Source organism: Phyllobates terribilis, unplaced genomic scaffold (genome assembly GCF_046119375.1).
Source record: "Phyllobates terribilis strain yellow unplaced genomic scaffold, ASM4611937v1 Scaffold_4__5_contigs__length_816908805, whole genome shotgun sequence".
NCBI lineage: Eukaryota > Metazoa > Chordata > Amphibia > Anura > Dendrobatidae > Phyllobates > Phyllobates terribilis.
This window is the reverse complement of record NW_027362764.1, coordinates 708,306,937-708,320,062: the sequence shown is the minus strand read 5'-3', so window position 1 is coordinate 708,320,062 and position 13,126 is coordinate 708,306,937.

The window sequence follows — 13,126 nt, the reverse complement described above, 5'->3', positions numbered from 1 at the left end:
CCCTCCCAGGACTGGGCAGGAAGTGTTGCATGCTTAGGGTTCCTGACCAGGAGACCTCCCACCTGCTCTCAGACGTAATATTGCTATTACTGTGGTAACCAGACCCCTGGGGTGCCACACTTCCTTCCTATCTACTCCTAAACAGCTGTAACCTGATCCCTCAGTGGAGCTGTAATAATCCATCTCTATGTCTTTCATAATGGACGTTAGCAGTGAATTTAGAGTTAATTAACAGTGCAAGAAGCAGGGGCTCATAGTGTGAATCAAGTAGAGAGGCATTTTTCTGTAATAAGCTATATTACAAAGTTTCTTATCTTGGCTTGTACTATTGATTTATGCAGTTTTTGTTGACACAGCGCTAACTCCGTAAATCATTTGTGACAACCACTCATAGAAAATTTTAACTGATACCATTGTATGTACTTTTTTTATGCTTTACTCTTTACAAGAAAAAAGTCAATGCCATTTAGGCATCAAAAAGATCAAGAAAACTGATGGAATAGATTTCACCCAGTTGTTTCCATATCTCCCTGGATGAATTAGCAGCAAACCATGTTCAGTCTCTACTCCTTACAACTTCTTCGCACAGAAGAAGTGCTAATGGGAAATGGAGTGGCGGTCCCCACCAATCTAACATTAGTCCGCCATCCTGGGAATAGGGTACATATTTCCTTAAAATATCCCTTTATATAGTCCATTTTAATTTGACAGTTTCTTAGCATGTATTTTCTTTTAAATATTATGTCAATATCTTGGATTAGAAAAAAAAAACGAACGGACTAGATCAATAATTTACATCACCTTAGGGCACTCATGAATAGTTCTCAATGGTTTCATGATCTTTTTGTGTAATGGAGATACTGAAAAAATGAAAAAACTACATAATATTGAATTGATGATGAAATTAATAAAAGTCTAAAAATATGCAATTTGGTTAGTAAGTCAAGTGTAGTGCCCGGCAGGAGGCCGTTCTCCTCACCGCCGCGGGCCTGGTCCGGCGTCTTTTTGCTCTCCTGCTGCTTCCCAGGCACTGTGCTTAGGGAGCGCGCACGCTCCCTCTTAAAGGGGCCGCACGCGCCGTCCTAAAGAGTCCCCGGCCATTGGCCGGAGGACTTTTCCTATATAAGGCACCTCCTCCAAAATGGAGGTGCCTGTGCAAGGTTGTTGCTCCGTGTGCTAACACTTGCTTCAGTCCCCAGGTCCCGCTGCCAGTCAGCCCTGCCCGCCAGTCTGTCTAATAATCCAGCCCGCCAGTCTGTCTAACAATCCAGCCCGCCAGTCTGTCTAATAGTTCTGCCTGCCAGTCTGCCAGTTACCTGCCGTGCCCGCCAGCTTGCCTACCTGGAGCACCTACCAGTAACCTGCCGTACCCGCCAGCCTGCCTACCTGGTGCACCTGCCAGTTACCTGACGTGCCCGCCAGCCTGCCTACCAGGAGCACCTGCCATTTACCTGCAGTGCACGCCAGCCTGCCTACCTGGAGCACCTGCCAGTTACCTGCCGTGTCCGCCAGCCTGCCTACCCGGAGCACCTGTCAGGCTATCCGCCGTACCCGCCTGCTTGCCTGCCTGGAGAACCTGTCTGACTATCTGCCGTACCTGCCTGCTGATCTACCCGGACCACCCATCTGCCTTCCTGCCGTGCTCATCCGCTGTACCGGTCAATTCCTGTTATCTGACCCGTGGGAGTCACCTGGTCTCACACAAGGTCGGTCCCAGAGTGGCACCTGGTTCACCTGCCCGGTCCCTCCCTGGTTCACGGAGTCGACTAAGCCACCGTGTGACCTGGGTCAGGCCGAGTAGGCACTTAGTCACATCCCTCTGGTCCCTCCTTGCACCGACGAACAGAGGTTCCACCACCCGGACCCTTAACAACAAGTAAGATCCTAAGTAGTGAATGACATTGAAGGCAGCAATTTTCCATTTAGCTGACTTCCATCTGTGCTTTAACATGAAGGAAACTATTAAGTTCCTGGCTCCCTATTGAGCAGCAAAGTTACCTGGGGAGCAATTTGTTCCAATGCAAAGACTGAACAAATATAAAGATGATCTAAATAGCTGGATAGGAAGAGATCAGACAAAGACATAAGTAAACATTATTAGGGTAAAATAGTATGAAGGATATTTGACAGGCTGAAGCATGAAAATTATCGCAAAGTTGTACATATGATGTATATCAGACAAAACCTGCAAGAAACAAAATGATCATAAACCCTGCTGTAACCAGATAAGTAAAAAAGCAAAAGTGCATTTAAATAACATAGGATTCGTAGTTAAACTTTTTGGATCAAAAAAGCATAAAAGCCATTCCACCAGCAGCAAGTTGACGCTATTCGGGATGGTCCTACACTGTTTAATATTAAAAAGCTTACCATGTGTCAGAGTTGACCTCAATGTGTATAAGGGCAGACAAAGGACTGGGTCCCAAACTGTGGACACCAGCCATGGGAAGCTATTTAAATGTAATATCCAGCTCAAGGAAGGGTGGTGTGAGGCAGTGACTGGGATCGTATACGAGGGACGTTATATATCCCCCAGAATGTGTACAGAGACCTATTAAAATCCATTGGAGTGCATTGCAGTCACACACACAGCTGCGGCTGCAATGCTGGAATGAAGGTGAGCAATGACCTGGTCAGACTACCTGGCTAAGGCAAATTAAGTAAAACCCGACAGGGCCTTCATTTCATGGAGGAGGTCACAGGAGGCAGTGGGGCGGCCTCCTCCCTCCAACCCGGGTTTTCCAGTGGCTCTTGCCACAGGTCCTTTAAAACTCCTGCACTAACTATTAGTGTTGTTCTATGTTGCAACCAGCTGGGAGCACAGCAGGAAACCTCAGCAGTATTGAGGGAGGCTGAACCACTGCCTGGGAAGGCTCTGCACCTGTCAGGCTCTGAGCGGCCCGGTGTGGCCGTTGTCCCCGGCAACCATTGTGTATGGACTTTCTGGTAACCCGGCTGCGAACCGGAGGACTCTCTGTTAACCCGTGAGTTGCTGAAATAAAAGCTGTTTATGTTGGACTTGCTTGGGTCACTGCCTCAGTTACTGCACGGTGTGAACACCGCCGCCTTACAGTTTGGTGGAGAATGCGGGCATAGTGACTGAGGCATACCCCACCGGCCGCTGCATGACCACAATCCGGCCTGCCACCTTTCAGTTCCACCCCATGGACAAAATGGAGGAACTATTAAAGCAGCTCGCACTCGCCCAACAGCAGGAGCAGCACCTGCAGTCTCAGCGGCAACAGCAGGAGCAGCACCTGAGTCTCCAACGGCAACAGCAGGAGCGGGAACAGCAGCACAATCAGCAGCAGCAGCTACTGTACCAGCAGCAGCAAAAAACAAATGAACTGATGATGCAACAGATTGCTGCCCTGCGGGAAACGGCCACAGCACCGATTCCGGAACGTCGAGAGGCCCGGGACAAGGTTCGCTCAGCGTTGAGGAAGATGGGTCCGGAGGACGACGTGGAAGCCTTCCTGACCATCTACGAACGCACAGCAGAGCAGGAGAACCTACCAGCCAACCAGTGGGCGGAAGTGGTAGCTCCGTTTTTGGTTGGCGATGCCCAGAAGGCCTGTTTCGACCTCAGTCGGGAGGACGCCCAGGACTACCAAAGGCTCAAAGGTGAGATCCTTGCCCGGCTGGGAGTCAATACATACGTGAGGGCTCAGCGTGTGTTTTTGTGGGCCTATGTGGAGACCGACCCGCCCGGTCTCAGGCTTATGACCTCCTGCAGCTGGTAAAGAGGTGGCTCCAGCCTGAGACTTTGTCTCCAGCCCAGATGGTGGAGAGGGTGGTGGTTGACCGGCTGGTGAGGACTCTGCCAGCCACTATACAACGTTGGGTGGGGCAAGGGGACCCCGGCACACTTGACCAGGTGGTCAGCCTGATCGAGCGCTACTCGGCCACTCAGGACTTTATCCGGGACTCTGGACCCTCGCGGCTGTCACGCCGATCCCTGCCAACCCAGGAGTCGGGAAAGGGGTCGCGTCCCTCTGCTGGGGACAGTCAGCACCGTACCCGTGCTGAAGGGGATCCTCGGAGTGAGAGTGACAGGAGACCGACCCCCTCCCAAACTGTCATAAGACCACATAGTACCTCCACCCTTAGATGTTGGCGGTGTCAGCGGCCGGGACATGTGATTGCTTATTGCCCCCTGACTACGGAACCCATGGACTGTGGATATAGCCGCCGGGTCTCAATGTATGCCAAGACCGTCTGCACGGCGAGCTCTGACTCCCGGGACAGTGAACTCCAATTATGCCAGGTACTGGTTAATGGGTACCCCACGGAGGCCCTCCTGGACTCAGGGAGCCTTGTGACTTTGGTACATGGGTCGTTGGTGGCAGGAGACAACCCCGGTGAACGGCCCGTTGGGGTTGTGTGTATCCATGGGGACCTCCGAGAGTACCCAACTGAGGAGGTAGTCCTGTCCACGCCGTGTGGAGAAATAAAACATGTGGTAGGGGTGGTAAAAACTCTTCCCTATGGGACTGTGTTGGGAAGAGACTTGCCCCTGCTCTGGACTCTGTGGAAAAACAAAATCCACTCTCCCCCGGTAAAATGTATTACAGGCATTGTACCCGACGAACCGGAGTCAGGGGAACCTGCCGTAGGGGTGTCCAACCTAGGGACAGAGTGTGACCCCGATAGGTTTCCCTTAGAGGTGCTGGCAGGAGAGGTCGAGGAGATCCCATCGATCCCCGAGCTGGAAGTGTCCCGGGCCACGTTTGGGACGGCTCAGCTACAGGATCCCACCCTGGCTCAGGCGCGGGAAAGGGTGTTAGAGGTAAATGGCGTAGCTCAACAGCCCGGTGCCGATACTGTATTTCCACGCATGGTAATCAACAGTGAGTTGCTCTATAGGATAGATAAGATCAGGGACGAGGTTGTGGATCAGTTAGTGGCACCTCAGTCGTACCGTCGGGCGATTCACGAGATGGCACACTCACACCTGCTGGGTGGACACTTAGGGGTAAAAAAGACGCTAGAACGTATCTTGCAGCAGTTCTTTTGGCCTGGGGTTTACGCGGAGGTCAAAAGGTACTGAGAATCCTGCCCCGAATGTCAGTTGACCACACCCACTGCAAGTTTCCGTAGCCCATTGGTACCCCTGCCGGTAATAGAGGTACCTTTTGAACGGATTGCAATGGACTTGGTTGGACCCATTGTAAAATCCACCCGTGGACACCAACATATACTGGTAGTCGTCGACTATGCCACTCGGTACCCGGAAGCTATACCACTACACCACACCTCGGCAGAACTGATTGCACGGGAGCTGTTTGCCATGTTCTGTCGCCTTGGACTACCCAAGGAGATCCTGATGGATCAGGGGACTCCCTTTATGTCCAAAGTGACAAAGGAACTATGCAAATTGCTAAAAATTAAACAATTGCGCACCTCGGTGTACCACCCTCAAACCGACGGGCTAGTAGAACGGTTCAATAAAACCCTCAAGTCCATCTTAAAAAAGGTGGTTTCTAAGGATGGAAGGGATTGGGACATGTTGTTACCCTATTTGATGTTCGCCGTCCGTGAGGTACCCCAGGCTTCCACAGGGTTCTCTCCCTTTGAGTTATTGTACGGCAGACACCCTAGGGGTCTATTGGACGTAGCCAAAGAGACATGGGAACAAGAGCCAACTCCGCATAGGAGTATAATTGAACACGTGGCTAGCATGCAGGACCGGATCGCGGCGGTCATGCCCATTGTGAAAGAGCATCTGTTAGATGCCCAGGCAGCTCAGAGGCGCACATATAATAAAAGAGCCAGAGTCAGAACTTTTAACAAGGGTGATCGGGTGTTAGTACTGGTACCCACAGCCGAGAGTAAGTTCATGGCCAAGTGGCAAGGACCATATGAGATTCGAGAAAAAGTGGGGGAGGTAAATTACCGGGTGTATCAGCCCGGAAGGAGGAAACCTGAGCAGCTTTACCATGTAAACCTGCTAAAGCCTTGGAAAGATCGAGAGTGTTTAGTTACAGACGTCACCCCGGGCCTATCACCAGAGAATTCTCCACCTTCAGCCAGGGAAGCATCCGGGGGGGAGGTCAGGATAAGTGATGCCCTCACTAAACAGCAGCAACGGGAGGCTCGCTCGCTGGTGCAGCACAATACCGACGTGTTCTCAGAGCTACCAGGTAGGACTACGGTTATCCAACATGACATTGTCACCGAACCTGGGGTACGGGTACGAATAAGACCGTACCGGGTACCCGAGGCCTGGAGGCAAGCCATCACGGCTGAGGTAAAACAAATGCTTCAGTTAGGCGTCATAGAGGAATCACGGAGTGAGTGGGCTAGCCCCATCGTACTGATTCCAAAACCAGACGGATCATTACGCTTCTGTAACGATTTCCGGAAATTGAATGAAGTGTCAAAGTTCGACCTTTATCCAATGCCCCGGGTGGACGAGCTGATTGAGAGACTGGGGAAGGCCCAGTACTTTACCACGCTCGATCTCACCAGGGGTTACTGGCAGGTACCTCTCACAGATTCGGCGAAGGAAAAGACCGCCTTCGTAACTCCCGAGGGTCTATACCACTATGTGGTCTTACCTTTTGGGTTACATGGGGCCCCGGCTACATTTCAGAGGTTGATGGACATAGTGCTCAAGCCTCATCAGGAGTACGCGTCCGCGTATCTAGATGATATTATCATCTTTAGCACCAACTGGCATACGCACCTATCACAGGTACAAGCGGTGCTGGGTTCTCTCAGAGTCGCAGGGTTAACGGCAAACCCAAAAAAATGTGCGATAGGGCTAGAGGAAGCCCGATATTTGGGGTATGTGATAGGCCGAGGAGCTATCAAGCCCCAAATCAATAAAGTTGAGGCTATAAAAAACTGGCCTAAACCGTCAAGTACAAAACAGGTGAGGGTGTTCCTTGGCATCCTTGGGTATTACCGCCGGTTTATACCTAATTTTGCTGGGCGAACGGCGGCCCTGACCGATCTCTTGAAGGGAAAAAAATCGGTAATGGTTCGGTGGAACCCTCAGGCAGTAGAAGCTTTTCAGTCCATGAAGTTGGCCCTGTGTGGACAGCCGGTCCTCATCAGCCCCAACTTCAATGAAACCTTCATTGTACAGAAAGATGCCTCGGAGGTAGGCCTAGGGGCGGTATTGTCACAAAAAGTGAATGGTGAAGAGCACCCGGTCACCTACTTCAGTAGAAAACTTGTCCCGGCAGAGAAAAACTATAGCGTGGTAGAGAAGGAGTGTTTGGCTATTAAGTGGGCCTTGGAATCACTACGTTATTATTTACTCGGGCGTCAGTTCCACTTGGTGACGGACCACTCACCCTTGGTATGGATGAGGAATGCCAAGGAGAGGAATGCGCGAGTCACCAGGTGGTTCCTGTCACTGCAAAATTTCAGTTTCTCTGTAGAACATCGCCCTGGGAAGTTGCAAGCAAACGCGGATGCCCTGTCCCGGGCACCCTGTATGGTGGCAAATGTTCAACCCCACAAGTTCTGGACCCTGTGTGAACACCACCGCCTTACAGTGGCTTGAATAAAATGCAAAAGTACAAAGAAAAAACACAAAAAAATTCAAGCTTGGGTTTAAGTTGGTATACATGCAGCACATAAACACATGTTCACATTGGCAAAACCTCAATCAATAGTACACATGAATATAAGTGACTTTGTAATATATTTTGAAAGATTAGTCTTTTTTTTGAAAGATTAGTCCAGGAGGAGAAAGAAGCAGATTTCTCTAATAAAATATATTCCAAAGTTGCTTATTTACATGTATACTATTGTTTTATGAAAATAAAAATGACTCTTTAAGGAGCACTGTTTGTATGGCACAATTTAAGGGAGGATAATAACTGTATGAAAAAATTAAATTGACAGCATTATTTATATACAGTGCCTACAAGTAGTATTCAACCCCCTGCAGATTTAGCTGGTTGACACATGCGGAATTAACTTGGCATTGTGACATTTGTACTGTAGATCAGCCTGGAAGTGGGAAATGCACTGCAGCAAATATTGTTTTGTTTTGTTTTTTTTGTTTTTTTTTAAAACGTTAAAAGTTAATTCAGAGTGTCATTTATTATTCAACCCCTCAAACCACAAGAATTCTGTTTGGTCCCCCTAAAGTATTAAGAAGTAGTTCAGGCACCAAGAATAATGAGCTTCACATGTGTGGATTAAAGATCTCTTTTGCCAGCCTTTTCTGACTATTTAAGACCCTCCCCAAACTTGTGAATAGCACTCAGACATGGTCAACATGGGAAAGACAAAGGAGCATTCCAAGGCCATCAGAGACAAGATCGTGGAGGGTCACAAGGCTGGCAAGGGGTACAAAACCCTTTCCAAGGAGTTGGGCCTACCTGTCTCCACTGTTGGGAGCATCATCCGTAAGTGGAAGGCTTATGGAACTACTGTTAGCCTTCCACGGCCTGGACAGCCTTTGAAAGTGTCCTCCCGTGCCGAGGCCAGGCTTGTCCGAAGAGTCAAGGCTAACCCAAGGACAACAAGGAAGGAGCTCCGGGAAGATCTCATGGCAGTGGGGACATTGGTTTCAGTCAATACCATAAGTAACGTACTCCACCGCAATGGTCTCCGTTCCAGACGAGCCCGTAAGGTACCTTTACTTTCAAAGCGTCATGTCAAGGCTCGTCTACAGTTTGCTCATGATCACTTGGAGGACTCTGAGACAGACTGGTTCAAGGTTCTATGGTCTGATGAGACCAAGATCGAGATCTTTGGTGCCAACCACACACGTGACGTTTGGAGACTGGATGGCACTGCATACGACCCCAAGAATACCATCCCTACAGTCAAGCATGGTGGTGGCAGCATCATGCTGTGGGGCTGTTTCTCAGCCAAGGGGCCTGGCCATCTGGTCCGCATCCATGGGAAGATGGATAGCACGGCCTACCTGGAGATTTTGGCCAAGAACCTCCGCTGCTCCATCAAGGATCTTAAGATGGGTCGTAATTTCATCTTCCAACAAGACAACGACCCAAAGCACACAGCCAAGAAAACCAAGGCCTGGTTCAAGAGGGAAAAAGTCAAGGTGTTGGAGTGGCCTAGTCAGTCTCCTGACCTTAACCCAATTGAAAACTTGTGGAAGGAGCTCAAGAATAAAGTCCACATGAGACACCCAAAGAACCTAGATAACTTGGAGAAGATCTGCATGGAGGAGTGGGCCAAGATAACTCCACAGACCTGTGCCGGCCTGATCAGGTCTTATAAAAGAAGATTATTAGCTGTAACTGCAAACAAGGGTTATTCCACAAAATATTAAACATAGGGGTTGTATAATAATTGACCCACACTTTTATGTTTAAAATTTATTAAAATTCAACTGAGCAACATAACTTTTTGGTTTGTAAGATTTATGCTTCTGTTCATAAATCCTACTCTCGTTTGCAGTTTGAAGGCTCTAACTTATTTGCATCTTATCAAACCAGCTAAATCTGCAGGGGGTTGAATACTACTTGTAGGCACTGTATCATCATTTTTCTCTTCATTTTTCTTAGTGTTAGTGATAGTTTTATGGGGCCATTTACTAATTTTCCGTCAATCTATTGTGCTACTTATTCATGGTGTAGCGTTATCATTTAATTATTGTACGCCGTATTGTTCACAGTTTGCTTACTCAAGTACTTGTGATATTTAGTCCATGTATTATAGCATTTCATTGTTGCATGGTAGTAATATTCAATTACTGTAGGTAACTTTTTTTTTTCTGATCGCATCTCCAACAACAGTTATTTTCTAAAGCAGCACATTTCAAGAAGATCAACAGTAAGCAATTTTATTGCTAATCATTGTTCTTTTTGTAACGGGTCTGGGAGGCAGAACCTCTGAGCTACTATACAAGGGGGCTGTCTTTGTAAGGGAGCGGGTGGCGACCAGGGAAGACGGGCAGGGAGTCACAGCAGGTGACCGGGACAGTCTCTGAGTGAACGGGCTGGAGGTCACGGCAAGTGACCGGGGCAGACTCTGGGTAAAGGGTTGGTACGACCTGTGGCGGCTGATGATAGACGTGAGCTCCCAGGTGAGCAGGCGAGAGTCTCTGGATGAACGGGTGGTCACAGCATGTGACGGCGGAGCCTCCAGGAAGACCAACAGACAGGCGGCAGATGAGCGCTCCCAGGTGAGCGGGCAGGAGTCACTGGACAGGCAGGTGGTCACAGCACGTGACGGCGGAGCCTCCAGGTAGGCTAGCAGACAGGCAGCAGATGAGCGCTCCCAGGTGAGCGGGCAGGAGTCACTGGACAGGCAGGTGGTCACAGCACGTGACGGCGGAGCCTCCCGGTAGGCTAGCAGGCAGGTAGCAGATGTGTGCTCCCAGGTGAGCAGGCAAGCTGGTCCATAGACAGACTGACAGGAGTTGGAAGGCAGACCGTCGGACCTCAGGCAGGCAAGCAGGCAGGTGGCTGAAGTGCGCTCCCAGGTGAGCGGACAGGCTGGTCCTTAGACAGACTGACAGGTGTAGTAAGGCAGACCGTCGGACCTCAGACTAGCAGGCAGGTAGCAGGTAATCAGGCAGGAATAAGACAGCAAGCTGGCAGGAATCTGGCAGGTATCTGGCAGGTAACTGGCAACGGGACCTGAGGGCTGAAGCAGAGTAGTGAACAGTGCAACAACATTGCTCGGGCACCTCCATTTTGGAGGAGGTGCCTTATATACGGTAAAGTCCTCCGGCCATTGGCCGGGGACTCCTTAGGACGGTGCGCGCGGCCCCTTTAAGAGGGAGGGAGGGCGCGCGCGCGCGCCCTAAGCACAGTGGCCGGGAAGGAGTGCGCACTGCCAGCAGAGCGGGAGAGGGACGCCGGGCACGGAGCAGAGCGGTGAGGGGAACAGCGTCCCTGCCTAGCAGAGGGCAGGGACGCCGGCACTACAGTACCCCCCCCTTTAGGCCCCCCCTTTTTTAGGCCAGATAGAAATTTAGCTAGGATGAGAGGGGCATGGATGTTCTCCCGGGGCTCCCACGTTCTCTCCTCAGGACCAAACCCCTTCCAATCTACCAGAAAAAAGGTCTTACCTCTTACCCTTTTGGTGGCAAGAATGTTCTCTACCTCAAACTCGTCCTCAGCAGAAACCGGAGCAGGAGGCGTACCTGTAGACTTGGAAAAAGAGTTAAGCACCACGGGTTTGAGGAGAGATACATGGAAGGAGTTGGGGATCCGTAAGTTGGCCGGGAGTTTCAATTTATAGGCCACCGGGTTGATCTGACTGATGACCTCCAGAGGGCCGATGAACCGAGGTCCTAACTTGTAAGAAGGTATCTTGAGTCGAACATATTTAGATGAGAGCCAGACTTTATCTCCTGGACGAAATTGTGGAGGATCCAGGCGTTTTTTGTCAGCGTGTCTTTTCATACGCTCGGATGACAGAAGGAGTGCGGACCGGGTACTCTCCCATATGGAGGAAAATTTGCTAACGAGAGATTCCGCAGCCGGGTTGTCCACAGAGGTGGAGACAGGAAAAGGAATCCGAGGATGCTGACCAAAGACTACACAAAACGGGGATTTGGAGGAGGATTCGCTCTCGTGATTATTATAAGAGAACTCGGCCCATGGTAGGAGATCCACCCAGTCAGAATGGTGGGCATTAACGAAGTGCCGGAGGTAACTGGTCAGGTTCTGATTGATCCGCTCCACTTGACCATTGGACTGTGGGTGGTAAGCGGAAGAGAAGTCCAGGGTGACGTCTAGTAGTTTACAAGTGGCTCTCCAGAAACGTGAGGTGAACTGTACCCCACGATCCGACACGATGTGGAGGGGCAGGCCATGAAGACGGAAGATGTGGCGGATAAAGTCTTTAGCCAGCTCGGGTGCAGACGGAAGGCCTGGCAGGGGAATAAAGTGAGCCATCTTGGAAAAGCGGTCAGCGACCACCCAAATGACCGTACAACCGGCAGAGACGGGGAGATCAGTTATAAAGTCCATTGCTATATGCTGCCAGGGGGCAGCAGGTACAGGAAGCGGAAGGAGGCGTCCGGCTGGCAGATGTCTCGGGACTTTGTTGCGGGCGCAGGACACACAGGCAGAAACAAAGTCTATTATGTCCTTGTGCAGGGTAGGCCACCAATAGTGCCGGGCAATAAGCTGGAGGGTCTTTTTCTGACCGGCGTGGCCAGCTAGTTTAGACGAATGGCCCCAGTGTAGGATCTTCTCCCGATCAGGTACTGAAACAAACGTCTTACCGGGAGGGAGACGATTTAGACTCACGGGAGCCACCTGCATTACTCTGGCGGGATCGATGATATGTTTAGGTTCTTCCTCGAGATCGGACACCAGAAAGGATCGGGACAAGGCGTCTGCTTTGACGTTTTTGTCAGCCGGGCGAAAATGAAGAACAAAATCAAAACGAGCAAAAAACAAGGACCACCGGGCTTGGCGCGGGTTAAGTCTCTGGGCATGCTGGAGGTAAGCCAAGTTCTTGTGGTCAGTGTAAATTATTACCGGATGAAGAGCCCCCTCGAGTAGGTAACGCCACTCCTCCAACGCCAGTTTGATGGCCAATAACTCTCGGTCTCCTATGGAATAGTTGCGCTCAGAAGAGGAGAAGAGTTTGGAGAAGAAGCCACAAGTTACCATTCTCCCGGAAGATGATTTTTGAGTAAGTACCGCTCCGGCTCCAGAGGAGGAGGCGTCAACTTCCAGGAAGAACTGCTTGTTGCCGTCCGGGCGATGCAGCACCGGGGCGGAAGAGAAGGCCTGTTTTAGGGAAAGAAAGGCCTCCTCTGCTTCGGGCGGCCACTCTTTGGGATTAGTACCCTTACGGGTGAGTGCGGAAATTGGGGCAGTCCGGGAAGAGAAGTGCGGGATGAAGAGGCGGTAATAGTTGGCGAAGCCCAGGAACCGTTGAATAGCCTTCAACCCCTCTGGTCGGGGCCATTTCTCGATGGCAGACAGTTTCTCAGGATCCATTTGTAGGCCGGTCTGAGAGATAATGTAGCCCAGAAACGGAAGCGAGGTCTGCTCAAAGAGGCACTTCTCATATTTAGCGTAGAGATGGTTCTGCCTGAGCCTGAGCAGGACCTGACGAACGTCCCTCCGGTGAGTCTGGAGATCCGGAGAGAAGACCAAGATGTCGTCCAGGTACACCACTACACAGGAGTAGAGAAGGTCCCGGAAGATGTCATTGACCAACTCTT